This window comes from Engystomops pustulosus, unplaced genomic scaffold, assembly GCF_040894005.1.
Source record: "Engystomops pustulosus unplaced genomic scaffold, aEngPut4.maternal MAT_SCAFFOLD_366, whole genome shotgun sequence".
NCBI lineage: Eukaryota > Metazoa > Chordata > Amphibia > Anura > Leptodactylidae > Engystomops > Engystomops pustulosus.
The window spans coordinates 34,639-51,957 of record NW_027285245.1 but is presented as its reverse complement, the minus strand read 5'-3'; positions in this window follow the sequence as shown (position 1 = coordinate 51,957).

Here is a 17,319-nt window from a genome sequence, read left to right as displayed (position 1 = left end):
CACCATATCTGATGGGACCATGGCCTGGTGTCACCTCTGTCACCCGGCAGGAGGAGTAATGGAGACCCCAGTGCGGTGCCTGCACCATATCTGATGGGGCCCATGGCCTGGTGTCACCTCTGTCACCCGGCAGGAGGAGTGATGGAGACCCCAGTGCGGTGCCTGCACCATATCTGATGGGACCCATGGCCTGGTGTCACCTCTGTCACCCGGCAGGAGGAGTGATGGAGACCCCAGTGCGGTGCCTGCACCATATCTGATGGGGCCCATGGCCTGGTGTCACCTCTGTCACCCGGCAGGAGGAGTGATGGAGACCCCAGTGCGGTGCCTGCACCATATCTGATGGGACCATGGCCTGGTGTCACCTCTGTCACCCGGCAGGAGGAGTAATGGAGACCACAGTGCGGTGCCTGCACCATATCTGATGGGGCCCATGGCCTGGTGTCACCTCTGTCACCCGGCAGGAGGAGTGATGGAGACCCCAGTGCGGTGCCTGCACCATATCTGATGGGACCCATGGCCTGGTGTCACCTCTGTCACCCGGCAGGAGGAGTGATGGAGACCCCAGTGCGGTGCCTGCACCATATCTGATGGGGCCCATGGCCTGGTGTCACCTCTGTCACCCGGCAGGAGGAGTGAGGGAGACCCCAGTGCGGTGCCTGCACCATATCTGATGGGGCCCATGGCCTGGTGTCACCTCTGTCACCCGGCAGGAGGAGTGATGGAGACCCCAGTGCGGTGCCTGCACCATATCTGATGGGACCCATGGCCTGGTGTCACCTCTGTCACCCGGCAGGAGGAGTGAGGGAGACCCCAGTGCGGTGCCTGCACCATATCTGATGGGACCATGGCCTGGTGTCACCTCTGTCACCCGGCAGGAGGAGTGATGGAGACCCCAGTGCGGTGCCTGCACCATATCTGATGGGGCCCATGGCCTGGTGTCACCTCTGTCACCCGGCAGGAGGAGTGATGGAGACCCCAGTGCGGTGCCTGCACCATATCTGATGGGACCCATGGCCTGGTGTCACCTCTGTCACCCGGCAGGAGGAGTGATGGAGACCCCAGTGCGGTGCCTGCACCATATCTGATGGGGCCCATGGCCTGGTGTCACCTCTGTCACCCGGCAGGAGGAGTGATGGGGACCCCAGTGCGGTGCCTGCACCATATCTGATGGGGCCCATGGCCTGGTGTCACCCGGCAGGAGGAGTGAGGTAGACCCCAGTGCGGTGCCTGCACCATATCTGATGGGGCCCATGGCCTGGTGTCACCTCTGTCACCCGGCAGGAGGAGTGATGGAGACCCCAGTGCGGTGCCTGCACCATATCTGATGGGACCATGGCCTGGTGTCACCTCTGTCACCCGGCAGGAGGAGTGATGGAGACCCCAGTGCGGTGCCTGCACCATATCTGATGGGACCCATGGCCTGGCGTCACCTCTGTCACCCGGCAGGAGGAGTGATGGGGACCCCAGTGCGGTGCCTGCACCATATCTGATGGGTCCATGGCCTGGTGTCACCTCTGTCACCCGGCAGGAGGAGTGATGGAGACCCCAGTGCGGTGCCTGCACCATATCTGATGGGGCCATGGCCTGGTGTCACCTCTGTCACCCGCCAGGAGGAGTGATGGAGACCCCAGTGCGGTGCCTGCACCATATCTGATGGGACCCATGGCCTGGTGTCACCTCTGTCACCCGGCAGGAGGAGTGATGGGGACCCCAGTGCAGTGCCTGCACCATATCTGATGGGGCTCATGGCCTGGAGTCACCTCTGTCACCCTGCAGGAGGAGTGATGGAGATCCCAGTGCGGTGCCTGCACCATATCTGATGGGTCCATGGCCTGGTGTCACCTCTGTCACCCGGCAGGAGGAGTGATGGAGACCCCAGTGCGGTGCCTGCACTATATCTGATGGGACCCATGGCCTGGTGTCACCTCTGTCACCCGGCAGGAGGAGTGATGGAGACCCCAGTGCGGTGCCTGCACCATATCTGATGGGACCATGGCCTGATGTCACCTCTGTCACCCGGCAGGAGGAGTGATGGGGACCCCAGTGCGGTGCCTGCACCATATCTGATGGGCCCATGGCCTGGCGTCACCTCTGTCACCCGGCAGGAGGAGTGATGGGGACCCCAGTGCGGTGCCTGCACCATATCTGATGGGCCCATTGCCTGGCGTCACCTCTGTCACCCGGCAGGAGGAGTGATGGAGACCCCAGTGCGGTGCCTGCACCATATCTGATGGGGCCCATGGCCTGGTGTCACCTCTGTCACCCGGCAGGAGGAGTGAGGGAGACCCCAGTGCGGTGCCTGCACCATATCTGATGGGGCCCATGGCCTGGTGTCACCTTTGTCACCCGGCAGAAGGAGTGATGGGGACCCCAGTGCAGTGCCTGCACCGTATCTGATGGGGCCCAAGGCCTGGCGTCACCTCTGTCACCCGGCAGGAGGAGTGATGGAGACCCCAGTGCGGTGCCTGCACCATATCTGATGGGGCCATGGCCTGATGTCACCTCTGTCACCCGGCAGAAGGAGTGATGGGGATCCCAGTGCGGTGCCTGCACCATATCTGATGGGGCCCATGGCCTGGTGTCACCTCTGTCACCCGGCAGGAGGAGTGATGGGGACCCCAGTGCGGTGCCTGCACCATATCTGATGGGGCCCATGGCCTGTTGTCACCTCTGTCACCCGGCAGGAGGAGTGATGGAGACCCCAGTGCGGTGCCTGCACCATATCTGATGGGGCCATGGCCTGATGTCACCTCTGTCACCCGGCAGGAGGAGTGATGGGGATCCCAGTGCGGTGCCTGCACCATATCTGATGGGGCCCATGGCCTGGTGTCACCTCTGTCACTCGGCAGGAGGAGTGATGGAGACCCCAGTGCGGTGCCTGCACCATATCTGATGGGGCCCATGGCCTGTTGTCACCTCTGTCACCCGGCAGGAGGAGTGATGGAGACCCCAGTGCGGTGCCTGCACCATATCTGATGGGGCCCATGGCCTGGTGTCACCTCTGTCACCCGGCAGGAGGAGTGATGGAGACCCCAGTGCGGTGCCTACACCATATCTGATGGGACCCATGGCCTGGTGTCACCTCTGTCACCCGGCAGGAGGAGTGATGGAGACCCCAGTGCGGTGCCTGCACCATATCTGATGGGGCCCATGGCCTGGTGTCACCTCTGTCACCCGGCAGGAGGAGTGAGGGAGACCCCAGTGCGGTGCCTGCACCATATCTGATGGGACCATGGCCTGGTGTCACCTCTGTCACCCGGCAGGAGGAGTGATGGAGACCCCAGTGCGGTGCCTGCACCATATCTGATGGGGCCCATGGCCTGGTGTCACCTCTGTCACCCGGCAGGAGGAGTGATGGAGACCCCAGTGCGGTGCCTGCACCATATCTGATGGGACCCATGGCCTGGTGTCACCTCTGTCACCCGGCAGGAGGAGTGAGGGAGACCCCAGTGCGGTGCCTGCACCATATCTGATGGGACCATGGCCTGGTGTCACCTCTGTCACCCGGCAGGAGGAGTGAGGGAGACCCCAGTGCGGTGCCTGCACCATATCTGATGGGACCATGGCCTGGTGTCACCTCTGTCACCCGGCAGGAGGAGTGATGGAGACCCCAGTGCGGTGCCTGCACCATATCTGATGGGGCCCATGGCCTGGTGTCACCTCTGTCACCCGGCAGGAGGAGTGATGGAGACCCCAGTGCGGTGCCTGCACCATATCTGATGGGACCCATGGCCTGGTGTCACCTCTGTCACCCGGCAGGAGGAGTGATGGAGACCCCAGTGCGGTGCCTGCACCATATCTGATGGGGCCCATGGCCTGGTGTCACCTCTGTCACCCGGCAGGAGGAGTGATGGGGACCCCAGTGCGGTGCCTGCACCATATCTGATGGGGCCCATGGCCTGGTGTCACCCGGCAGGAGGAGTGAGGTAGACCCCAGTGCGGTGCCTGCACCATATCTGATGGGGCCCATGGCCTGGTGTCACCTCTGTCACCCGGCAGGAGGAGTGATGGAGACCCCAGTGCGGTGCCTGCACCATATCTGATGGGACCATGGCCTGGTGTCACCTCTGTCACCCGGCAGGAGGAGTGATGGAGACCCCAGTGCGGTGCCTGCACCATATCTGATGGGACCCATGGCCTGGCGTCACCTCTGTCACCCGGCAGGAGGAGTGATGGGGACCCCAGTGCGGTGCCTGCACCATATCTGATGGGTCCATGGCCTGGTGTCACCTCTGTCACCCGGCAGGAGGAGTGATGGAGACCCCAGTGCGGTGCCTGCACCATATCTGATGGGGCCATGGCCTGGTGTCACCTCTGTCACCCGCCAGGAGGAGTGATGGAGACCCCAGTGCGGTGCCTGCACCATATCTGATGGGACCCATGGCCTGGTGTCACCTCTGTCACCCGGCAGGAGGAGTGATGGGGACCCCAGTGCAGTGCCTGCACCATATCTGATGGGGCTCATGGCCTGGAGTCACCTCTGTCACCCTGCAGGAGGAGTGATGGAGATCCCAGTGCGGTGCCTGCACCATATCTGATGGGTCCATGGCCTGGTGTCACCTCTGTCACCCGGCAGGAGGAGTGATGGAGACCCCAGTGCGGTGCCTGCACCATATCTGATGGGACCATGGCCTGATGTCACCTCTGTCACCCGGCAGGAGGAGTGATGGGGACCCCAGTGCGGTGCCTGCACCATATCTGATGGGCCCATGGCCTGGCGTCACCTCTGTCACCCGGCAGGAGGAGTGATGGGGACCCCAGTGCGGTGCCTGCACCATATCTGATGGGCCCATTGCCTGGCGTCACCTCTGTCACCCGGCAGGAGGAGTGATGGAGACCCCAGTGCGGTGCCTGCACCATATCTGATGGGGCCCATGGCCTGGTGTCACCTCTGTCACCCGGCAGGAGGAGTGAGGGAGACCCCAGTGCGGTGCCTGCACCATATCTGATGGGGCCCATGGCCTGGTGTCACCTTTGTCACCCGGCAGAAGGAGTGATGGGGACCCCAGTGCAGTGCCTGCACCGTATCTGATGGGGCCCAAGGCCTGGCGTCACCTCTGTCACCCGGCAGGAGGAGTGATGGAGACCCCAGTGCGGTGCCTGCACCATATCTGATGGGGCCATGGCCTGATGTCACCTCTGTCACCCGGCAGGAGGAGTGATGGGGATCCCAGTGCGGTGCCTGCACCATATCTGATGGGGCCCATGGCCTGGTGTCACCTCTGTCACCCGGCAGGAGGAGTGATGGGGACCCCAGTGCGGTGCCTGCACCATATCTGATGGGGCCCATGGCCTGTTGTCACCTCTGTCACCCGGCAGGAGGAGTGATGGAGACCCCAGTGCGGTGCCTGCACCATATCTGATGGGGCCATGGCCTGATGTCACCTCTGTCACCCGGCAGGAGGAGTGATGGGGATCCCAGTGCGGTGCCTGCACCATATCTGATGGGGCCCATGGCCTGGTGTCACCTCTGTCACCCGGCAGGAGGAGTGATGGAGACCCCAGTGCGGTGCCTGCACCATATCTGATGGGGCCCATGGCCTGTTGTCACCTCTGTCACCCGGCAGGAGGAGTGATGGAGACCCCAGTGCGGTGCCTGCACCATATCTGATGGGGCCCATGGCCTGGTGTCACCTCTGTCACCCGGCAGGAGGAGTGATGGAGACCCCAGTGCGGTGCCTGCACCATATCTGATGGGACCCATGGCCTGGTGTCACCTCTGTCACCCGGCAGGAGGAGTGATGGAGACCCCAGTGCGGTGCCTGCACCATATCTGATGGGGCCCATGGCCTGGTGTCACCTCTGTCACCCGGCAGGAGGAGTGATGGGGACCCCAGTGCGGTGCCTGCACCATATCTGATGGGGCCCATGGCCTGGTGTCACCCGGCAGGAGGAGTGAGGTAGACCCCAGTGCGGTGCCTGCACCATATCTGATGGGGCCCATGGCCTGGTGTCACCTCTGTCACCCGGCAGGAGGAGTGATGGAGACCCCAGTGCGGTGCCTGCACCATATCTGATGGGACCATGGCCTGGTGTCACCTCTGTCACCCGGCAGGAGGAGTGATGGAGACCCCAGTGCGGTGCCTGCACCATATCTGATGGGACCCATGGCCTGGCGTCACCTCTGTCACCCGGCAGGAGGAGTGATGGGGACCCCAGTGCGGTGCCTGCACCATATCTGATGGGTCCATGGCCTGGTGTCACCTCTGTCACCCGGCAGGAGGAGTGATGGAGACCCCAGTGCGGTGCCTGCACCATATCTGATGGGGCCATGGCCTGGTGTCACCTCTGTCACCCGCCAGGAGGAGTGATGGAGACCCCAGTGCGGTGCCTGCACCATATCTGATGGGACCCATGGCCTGGTGTCACCTCTGTCACCCGGCAGGAGGAGTGATGGGGACCCCAGTGCAGTGCCTGCACCATATCTGATGGGGCTCCAGGCCTGGAGTCACCTCTGTCACCCTGCAGGAGGAGTGATGGAGATCCCAGTGCGGTGCCTGCACCATATCTGATGGGTCCATGGCCTGGTGTCACCTCTGTCACCCAGCAGGAGGAGTGATGGAGACCCCAGTGCGGTGCCTGCACTATATCTGATGGGACCCATGGCCTGGTGTCACCTCTGTCACCCGGCAGGAGGAGTGATGGAGACCCCAGTGCGGTGCCTGCACCATATCTGATGGGACCATGGCCTGATGTCACCTCTGTCACCCGGCAGGAGGAGTGATGGGGACCCCAGTGCGGTGCCTGCACCATATCTGATGGGCCCATGGCCTGGCGTCACCTCTGTCACCCGGCAGGAGGAGTGATGGGGACCCCAGTGCGGTGCCTGCACCATATCTGATGGGCCCATTGCCTGGCGTCACCTCTGTCACCCGGCAGGAGGAGTGATGGAGACCCCAGTGCGGTGCCTGCACCATATCTGATGGGGCCCATGGCCTGGTGTCACCTCTGTCACCCGGCAGGAGGAGTGAGGGAGACCCCAGTGCGGTGCCTGCACCATATCTGATGGGGCCCATGGCCTGGTGTCACCTTTGTCACCCGGCAGGAGGAGTGATGGGGACCCCAGTGCAGTGCCTGCACCGTATCTGATGGGGCCCAAGGCCTGGCATCACCTCTGTCACCCGGCAGGAGGAGTGATGGAGACCCCAGTGCGGTGCCTGCACCATATCTGATGGGGCCATGGCCTGATGTCACCTCTGTCACCCGGCAGGAGGAGTGATGGGGATCCCAGTGCGGTGCCTGCACCATATCTGATGGGGCCCATGGCCTGGTGTCACCTCTGTCACCCGGCAGGAGGAGTGATGGGGACCCCAGTGCGGTGCCTGCACCATATCTGATGGGGCCCATGGCCTGTTGTCACCTCTGTCACCCGGCAGGAGGAGTGATGGAGACCCCAGTGCGGTGCCTGCACCATATCTGATGGGACCCATGGCCTGGTGTCACCTCTGTCACCCGGCAGGAGGAGGGATGGAGACCCCAGTGCGGTGCCTGCACCATATCTGATGGGGCCCATGGCCTGGTGTCACCTCTGTCACCCGGCAGGAGGAGTGATGGGGACCCCAGTGCGGTGCCTGCACCATATCTGATGGGCCCATGGCCTGGTGTCACCTCTGTCACCCGGCAGGAGGAGTGATGGAGACCCCAGTGTGGTGCCTGCACCATATCTGATGGGGCCCATGGCCTGGTGTCACCTCTGTCACCCGGCAGGAGGAGTGATGGAGACCCCAGTGCGGTGCCTGCACCATATCTGATGGGGCCATGGCCTGGTGTCACCTCTGTCACCCGGCAGGAGGAGTGATGGAGACCCCAGTGCGGTGCCTGCACCATATCTGATGGGGCCCATGGCCTGGTGTCACCTCTGTCACCCGGCAGGAGGAGTGATGGAGACCCCAGTGCGGTGCCTGCACCATATCTGATGGGGCCCATGGCCTGGTGTCACCTCTGTCACCCGGCAGGAGGAGTGATGGAGACCCCAGTGCGGTGCCTGCACCATATCTGATGGGGCCATGGCCTGGTGTCACCTCTGTCACCCGGCAGGAGGAGTGATGGAGACCCCAGTGCGGTGCCTGCACCATATCTGATGGGGCCCATGGCCTGGTGTCACCTCTGTCACCCGGCAGGAGGAGTGATGGAGACCCCAGTGCGGTGCCTGCACCATATCTGATGGGGCCCATGGCCTGGTGTCACCTCTGTCACCCGGCAGGAGGAGTGATGGAGACCCCAGTGCGGTGCCTGCACCATATCTGATGGGGCCCATGGCCTGGTGTCACCTCTGTCACCCGGCAGGAGGAGTGATGGAGACCCCAGTGCGGTGCCTGCACCATATCTGATGGGGCCATGGCCTGGTGTCACCTCTGTCACTTGGCAGGAGGAGTGATTGAGACCCCAGTGCGGTGCCTGCACCATATCTGATGGGGCCATGGCCTGGTGTCACCTCTGTCACTTGGCAGGAGGAGTGATTGAGACCCCAGTGCGGTGCCTGCACCATATCTGATGGGGCCCATGGCCTGGTGTCACCTCTGTCACCCAGCAGGAGGGGTGATGGAGACCCCAGTGCGGTGCCTGCACCATATCTGATGGGGCCCATGGCCTGGTGTCACCTCTGTCACCCAGCAGGAGGAGTGATGGAGACCCCAGTGCGGTGCCTGCACCATATCTGATGGGGCCATGGCCTGGTGTCACCTCTGTCACCCGGCAGGAGGAGTGATGGAGACCCCAGTGCGGTGCCTGCACCATATCTGATGGGGCCATGGCCTGGTGTCACCTCTGTCACTTGGCAGGAGGAGTGATTGAGACCCCAGTGCGGTGCCTGCACCATATCTGATGGGGCCATGGCCTGGTGTCACCTCTGTCACCCGGCAGGAGGAGTGAAGGAGACCCCAGTGCGATGCCTGCACCATATCTGATGGGACCCATGGCCTGGTGTCACCTCTGTCACCCGGCAGGAGGAGTGAAGGAGACCCCAGTGCGGTGCCTGCACCATATCTGATGGGGCCCTTGGCCTGGTGTCACCTCTGTCACCCAGCAGGAGGAGTGATGGAGACCCCAGTGCGGTGCCTGCACCATATCTGATGGGGCCATGGCCTGGTGTCACCTCTGTCACCTGGCAGGAGGAGTGATGGAGACCCCAGTGCGGTGCCTGCACCATATCTGATGGGGCCCATGGCCTGTTGTCACCTCTGTCACCCGGCAGGAGGAGTGATGGAGACCCCAGTGCGGTGCCTGCACCATATCTGATGGGGCCCATGGCCTGGTGTCACCTCTGTCACCCGGCAGGAGGAGTGATGGAGACCCCAGTGCGGTGCCTGCACCATATCTGATGGGGCCCATGGCCTGGTGTCACTTCTGTCACCCGGCAGGAGGAGTGATGGAGACCCCAGTGCGGTGCCTGCACCATATCTGATGGGGCCATGGCCTGGTGTCACCTCTGTCACTTGGCAGGAGGAGTGATTGAGACCCCAGTGCGGTGCCTGCACCATATCTGATGGGGCCATGGCCTGGTGTCACCTCTGTCACCCGGCAGGAGGAGTGAAGGAGACCCCAGTGCGATGCCTGCACCATATCTGATGGGGCCCATGGCCTGATGTCACCTCTGTCACCCGGCAGGAGGAGTGATGGAGACCCCAGTGCGGTGCTTGCACCATATCTGATGGGACCATGGCTTGGTGTCACCTCTGTCACCCGGCAGTAGGTGGCATCTTAGGCCTCTTTCTCATCTTCAAATAGCTCATCCACCCAATCAGTAAGAGGGACAAGAGCCGGATTTCCAAGGACGAGGTTCTTGCAGCTGAGACCTTTCCCAAGTGAAGGTAGAGAAGCTGGAACCAGGAATGGTAGGGCGACCTCTGGCGATGGGGGGACACGGGAGCCCGATTCCCACATGGGCAGGAGTTCTGACAAGGACCACCAAGTGTGGATCATAGATCCGGCATCAGCATTGCTGGATATGCATCGTGCAGAACCTGAGGATTTTATAGCCATTTCTTGTACAAATAACTGGCCATAGAGAGTTTGTGATGGAGCAGAAAGGAGTTTTTTGAATTCTTTACCCAACTCCGGCTCCTAACGCACAAATAATGTGAAACAAGCGGAAGCGGACAATGGCGTAAGGATTGTGGTCATGGAAGCAAGAAGATGGGTCGGAGGAGCAGGTCTCAAAGTCAGAGCGCAGGGTCTATCTCCAAGAAAGGGTCAGAATAGAAGGGTCCACTGCAGCACAAAGGAAACCTCCCATGAGGAATCAACTCCTATAAGAGGGAGACGTGATGGTAGATTCCTCCTCCGGCCTCTGCAATGTAAATTGCCTGTGAAGGCTCCTGGGCGTGTACTAGCCTGGCCGGGCTCCAGGAGCCTCTGCTGGTCATTTACATATCACTAGCAATGTTTATAACAAGGTCCCAGGATAAATGACAGATTAGGGCAGAGGCAGGAGGAGGAATCTACCATCACATCCACGTCTGGGGGGTGTCCTATAAGATGTATATCTGACCATTCCACGGGCCCGGGCTTTTATGCCTCGATATTTTTCCTTGGTATTCACATACAGTAGTAAAAAGCTGTTTAGCCCCCCCCCCCCCCCCCGGGGAAACCTCTGTTTGCCAAGCTTTCTGGTTGCCATGGGAAACCATGTAGAACAGCTATAGACCACATGACGTGTCTTCCATGGATGATGTGGACTCTTCTTGTGACTGGGGCCATAATTTACACAATTTATATAAAAAAAGGCTTCACTGAAACATTTGTCAAACCCTTTGAAGATGATTTCATAGTAATTGAACAATTAGCACTTGTGTAAGGTCCTACAGCAAGTAAAACTCTAGGACCTTTGTGGATATTAGTCTGTATAGTTAGTATCCTCGGCTTTTCCCTGTAATATATCAGTCTGGTCACTTCCGATGGGACATAACCGCTGCAAAGACGAGGCACAAGATCAGACGCCATCTGGGGATCCATCGTATCAGCGTCTCAGTTATCCGAGGTTACAGTTATGTCCACAAGCAGATCCAGAGAAATGTCAAGTAGTGTCTGTATGGAAATCATAGGAAAGGGAAACCCCTAAATCTGTATGCGCCATCCCCCACCGGGGCCTTTTCTTGGGGCCTGGAGGCAGCTGGGGCCCAGAATACCGGAGTGGCTGGCAGTTGCGGTCTAGGGCACGCTGTGGTCACGGTGCTTGGTATGGGGACCTCCCAACTTTTCACAAAAAGAAAGAGGGACATTAACCCTAACCCCTAGCCACACCCCCTTCTCGCTATTCAGTGATTGTTTTCTTTCAAAGCTGAATTTCAAAGCTGAAGGTGATCACATAATTTTTGAAAGACTCAGAGGGTGGTTACACGTACCACTAGCGTTGCATTTAAAAACACAACGCTAGTGTATTGGGCGCGCCTCGGCTCTATCGCATTTGCGTTTCCAATGAAAGGATGTGGTCGCTAAGCAATCACATGGAAATCACACTAGAAATACAATTGAGATGGGGTTGATGCCTTCCCTCATGCGCTGGTGTTACGTGTGTAAACGCTACCCTAGTGATGCGTGTGACCGCACCTCCATGTGTATACATACAATATGCATTAGTGTCCTCAAGAATGGCCACACTTTCACCATCTGAATGGTGAGCATTAGGCTACATTCACACGATGCATGCCCGCTGTACCGGAGTCCAGCGGGCATACATTGGCGCTGCAGAGAGGAGGAGGGGATGAGCACAGCGCCCGTCGCCGTATCACGTAGAAAGATAGGACATGTCCGCATGTCTGCTGCACCGTACCGCTCCCGTACAGGGCCGTGAGCCCATAGAAGTGTATGGGGGACGTATATCAGCCGTATATACGTCCCCCATACATTTGTGTGAATGCAGCCTTAGTCTGGCGTGGAGTTAGAGACGTTAGTTTAATCCTGCGTCACTAATGGCCTTTTTCATTTTTGCATTTTTCAATCCTGAGCTTTTTATATTTTCCCATGTGCAGAGCTGTGCGGGGGCTTGTTTTCTGCGTAACACATTGCACTTCTTAGTGACGGTATTTAATATTTCATGCCATGTACTGGAAAGCAGGAAAACATTTCAAATGTAGTGAAATTGGTGAAAAAACGCATTTGTGTGGGCATCATTTTTACGGCTGTCACTGTGAGCCCCACATGACGCGTCTGCTTTATTCTTTGGGTGGTCGGATCACAGGGATAACAAATTTGTAGGTTTTATAATGTTTTCATACATTTACAAAAATTAATCTTCTGGCGCTAAGAACTTTTTTATACTTCAGTGTACGGAGTTGTGGGTGGAGTCATTTTTTGTGAGATGAGACGCCATTTTCAATGCTACCATTTTTAGGACTGTAAGACCTTTTGATCACTTTTTATTACATCTTTTATATTTTGCAAAATGGCGCCCCCCATGACGGCCCACCTGGAGGATGACCCCTTGACCTCTGTAGGGACAGGAAGCAGAGAGGTTAAATCCCCCCCTCCCCCTTGCACTCACACACCAGTGTCTTCCTGTCCCTACACAGGGCAGGGAGTAGAGAGAGCTCTCCCCATCCCCTCCAGAGGGACAGTCAGGGGGGAGTATAGGTGGGGGACACATCCCTAAATCCTACCTGGTCCCAGGCCGCGAGCGGTGCATGGTGCATCCTTCCCCTGCCTTGGATGGGACCTCCGACCGGCTCTGTTGCATAGTTTCATAGTTTATACGGTTGAAAAAAGACACTTGTCCATCAAGTTCAACCAAGGAAGGGAAGGGATTGGATGAGGAAGGGATTTAGGGGAAACAATCCTATATAGCATAACAATCAATGTTATTTAGGTGTAAAAAGGCATCTAGACCCTTCTTGAAGCTCTCCGCTGTCCCTGCTGTGACCAGCGCCTGAGGCAGGCTATTCCACAGATTGACAGTTCTCATAGTAAAAAAGCCTTGTCGCCTCCGGTGATTAAACCTTGTTTTCTCCAAATGGAGACAGTGCCCCCTCGTCTCTTGATTTGATTTAATCTGAAACAACTTACCACCATATTTTTTGTATGGACAATTCATATATTTATATAAATTAATCATGTCCCCTCGTAGTCGTCTCTTTTCTAGACTAAATAAATCTAGTTGTTTTAATCTTTCCTCATAACTAAGACCCTCCATACCCCTTATCAGTTTTGTGGCTCTACGTTGAACCCTCTCCAGCTCCAGGGCCTCCTTTTTATGGACCGGTGCCCAGAACTGGACAGCATATTTCAGGTGTGGCCGAACCAGTGCCTTGTATAGTGGTAATATTGCATCCTATCACGAGAGTCCATTCCACTTTTGATACATGACATGATCCTACTAGCTTTAGAGGCAGCTGATTGACATTGTATGCTGTTATTCAATTTATGATCTACTAGTCACCCAGGTCCTTCTCAACAAGGGACTCTCACAGATTTACTCCCCCAAGGACATATTTTGCCTTTGGATTATTGGCCCCAGGTGCATAACATTACATTTATCCACATTAAACCTCAGTTGCCAAGTGGATGACCAAACATTCAGTTTGTCCAAGTCACCCTGCAGCCTATGAACATCCTCCATAGACTGTATTACACTACACAGTTTGGTGTCATCTGCAAAAATAGACACAGTGCTATTAATTCCTACCTCTATATCATTAATAAATATATTAAATAGTAGTGGGCCAAGCACAGAACCCTGAGGTACACCACTCATAACTGGTGACCATTCCGAGTAGGAATCATTGACCACAACTCTCTGGATACGATCCTTCAGCCAGTTTTCAATCCAATTGCAAATGATTTCTGCCAAACCAATAGCCCTAATTTTACCCATCAGGCGTCTATGAGGAACACAATATCCACAGCTGCTCCTCCATCCAGGCACCTGCTCACCTCTTCATAGAAGCAGATAAGGTTAGTCTGACAGCTTCTATTCTTAGTAAACCCATGCTGGCTGTCACTTATTATACTATTTGATGTCACATACTCCAGTATATAGTCTTTTACTAACCCTTCCAACACTTTCCCCACAATGGAAGTTAAGCTTACAGGCCTGTAATTGCCTGGCGAAGTTCTAGAGCCCTTTTTATATATTGGCACCACATTTGCCTTGCGCCAGTCACTTGGCACCACACCAGACATTACGGAATCCCTGAAGATTTTAGACAGTGGTACAGCAATAACAGAACTGAACGTTGACGGCTCCGTGAAGCCAACATCACCCGGGCACGTGCATGTGTAATGGAACACTTCCGGGTGTTCCAAGATGGCAACTTCCGGCCAATAGGTGTCGCACTGGAAGTGACGTATCGCGAACACGAGGGGCCGGCGTGAGTATGTTTGAAATATCAAGCAGGCTCTCCCGTTGATCTGAGGTCTATGCTTCTGTCACCATCGGCTATGCACGCTACGCTGAGCAGGTACATTGTCTTAGATAGAGTTTTTCATTCCTTCAGAAATCCTAATGAAGTTCATTGTCTTATAGATTCTGGTGCCTGGATTTTCTAGCCTACTGAGCCTATTCAGGTTTATGTGCGCTAATAAGGTCAGCCCTATATAAATATATATACATATATATGGTTTTTTTGCAGCTATGTACTTTGCGCATTCTAACTCATGTTATGTTTATGCATAGATTACAATTGGCAGCTCAGAGTCCTCAACTATGGACATCATTATATCAGACCCCCGCCTATAGCTCCTGTGAGTGGTTTCAGGGTGTCTAGTGTGTTGGGGATTTTTTTAAATTCCTCATTGTATGGAGCTTGTTCTAGAAAGCCTAGTATTGTTCTCCTTCTTTTTGGCAGGAATCTAAAGAGAAGGAGAAATCTAAGGAGCTAGATAAAAAGACAGACATGCAGATGCAATATGTGTTTCAATAAACTCCTAAGTAATTATAAAAAGCCAGTATGTAAAGAATGTTTGGACAATCTGCTCAAAGAAGAGAAATACTCTTTCATGGAAGAGATGAGATCATTTATTAAAGGGGAATTCCAGACATCAGTAGCTGCATCTGTGGCTTCCATTATTCCCCAAATAGCACCACCCAAAAGACCCAGAATAATGGAGTCTTATTCTGAGTCTGAGGCAGAATCGGAAGAAGCTAGTACGTCTTTTTCTATGGACATGGATATATCCCAATCTGTAGCAGCTACTAAAATGGAGTCAAAATACCTGTTTGCATCAGAAAATCTTGATGCGTTACTTAAAGTGGTCAGAGACACTTTGAAAATTGAAGACATTGAAGAAGCAAAGTCTGTGCAGGATGAACTGTTTGCAAAAAAGAAAAGAGTATTCCCAATAAACAATACGCTCAAGGAATTGATATTGGAAATATGAAGAGAACCCGAAAATAGAATTTCTGTTTCTAAAGAATTTAGGAATCGTCTGATATTTGATGAGGAAGAAGTAAAAAACTGGAATGCTACACCCAAAGTAGATGTTCAGGTGACCAAAATCACGAAAAAAAACTGATCTCCCACTTGAGGACGCCATACAGCTTAAAGACCCAATGGATAGGAAAGCTGACAGTTTATTAAAGAAGGCATGGGAAGCTGCCATGCTTAATTTGAAGGTGAACATAGCTATGACTTCTATTTCCCGTACTCTCTTTTTCTGGTTATCAGAATTAGAGAACCATATAAAAACTGGCACCTCAAGAGAAATGCTACTAGATACTATACCTATGTTAAAGTCTGCTACGGCCTTCATTGCGGATGCCTCGGCTGAGGGAGTGCCTTGTCAAATGCAGTTAGACGGGCCATTTGGTTGAGACAGTGGAGTGGCGATTGCAGATCTAAAGCCAAATTATGTAGTCTTCCCTTACAGGGTGAATATGTATTTGGCGCAGTGTTAGACGCCATTCTGTAAAAAGCTGCAGATCGTAAAAAAGGCTTCCCTGAAACAAGAACGGGTCAAAAGAAACAATCCTTTCGTGACACCAAAGAGAAGAAGTTTCTGTACAGAGGTAAAGGCAAACAACTTAGATGGAGTTATTCCAAAGCTGGAAGAGGAAGAGGATTCCAGCAACTCAACATCTAATTTTAGAAAACAATGACGCCAGAGTGGGAGGAAGACTGCTCCAATTCCATCATCATTGGACCCAAATAACCTCAAATCCGTGAGTCTTAAGGATTCTATTAGACGGATACAAGTTAGAACTAATTTCTCTTCCTCCCAACAACTTCATGGTGACAAAGCAACCATCGCAGTCATTAACCACCAGCTTATGGCAGGAGGTTCTGAAACTCAAAGCAATGGATGTGATAACTCCAGTTCCCAGACAGTCTCATGGAAAAGGACATTATTCTCCTCTATTCCTTATAACAAAGCCGAATGTAACATTCCGTCTAATCTTCAACTTGAAAAATCTGAACAAGCATATTCTTTACAGAAGATTAAAGATGGAAACTATCTGCTCAGCCACCCTCTTAATTCCGCCGGATGAGTTCTTATGTACCATCGACCTAAAAGACGCATACTACCACGTACCAATCTATCCACCAGATTTGCAGTGGTTACCCCAGAGGGAAACACAGCTTGCTTTCAGTACAAAGCTCTCCCGTTTGGGATTTCGTCTGCCCCAAGGACTTTTTCAAAAATCATGATAGAAGTAGTGGCATTTTTGAGATCCAAGGAAGTGTCGGTGATTCCGTATCTGGACGACCTACTGATAATTGGTCAGACAGAACAGGAACTTATACAACACAGGAATCTGACGATTACTACCCTGCAACAACTGGGATGGTGCATAAACTGGGAGAAATCGAAACTGACGCCCAGCAAAGAGACAATATTTCTAGGCACACTTCTGAACACATCTCTACAGATGTCCTTTCTTCCTCCCGAAAAAAGGGTCAGACTTATCCAAAATACACATCACTTCCAACAACAGAATTGTTGCACAGTAAGAGAAGCTATGAGAATGTTGGGGCAGATGACGGCTTGCATTCAATCTGTTCAATGGAGTCAGAGCCATACTCGAAGGTTCCAGTGCTGGAGTTTAGAGGTTTGGGGCAAGAACCCACACCATCTAGACCAAAATGTCCAGCTACCTCCAAGAGTCAGAATGTTCCTAAATTGGTGGACAGAGACGTCACATTTAATGAAAGGAATACCCTGGCATCCATGGCCAATCAGAATGATCCAAACAGATGCCAGTCGGTCAGGTTGGGGTGCAAGTTTAGAAGACAAACTTCTTCAGGGTCAGTGGACTGTTTCCATCCAAAATCGATCTTCAAATTACCGCGAACTAAGAGTGGTATGGGAGACTTTGAAGAACAGTGCCTCAAAACTCGAAAATCATCATGTAAAAGTCTATTCAGACAATATTACAACAGTGGC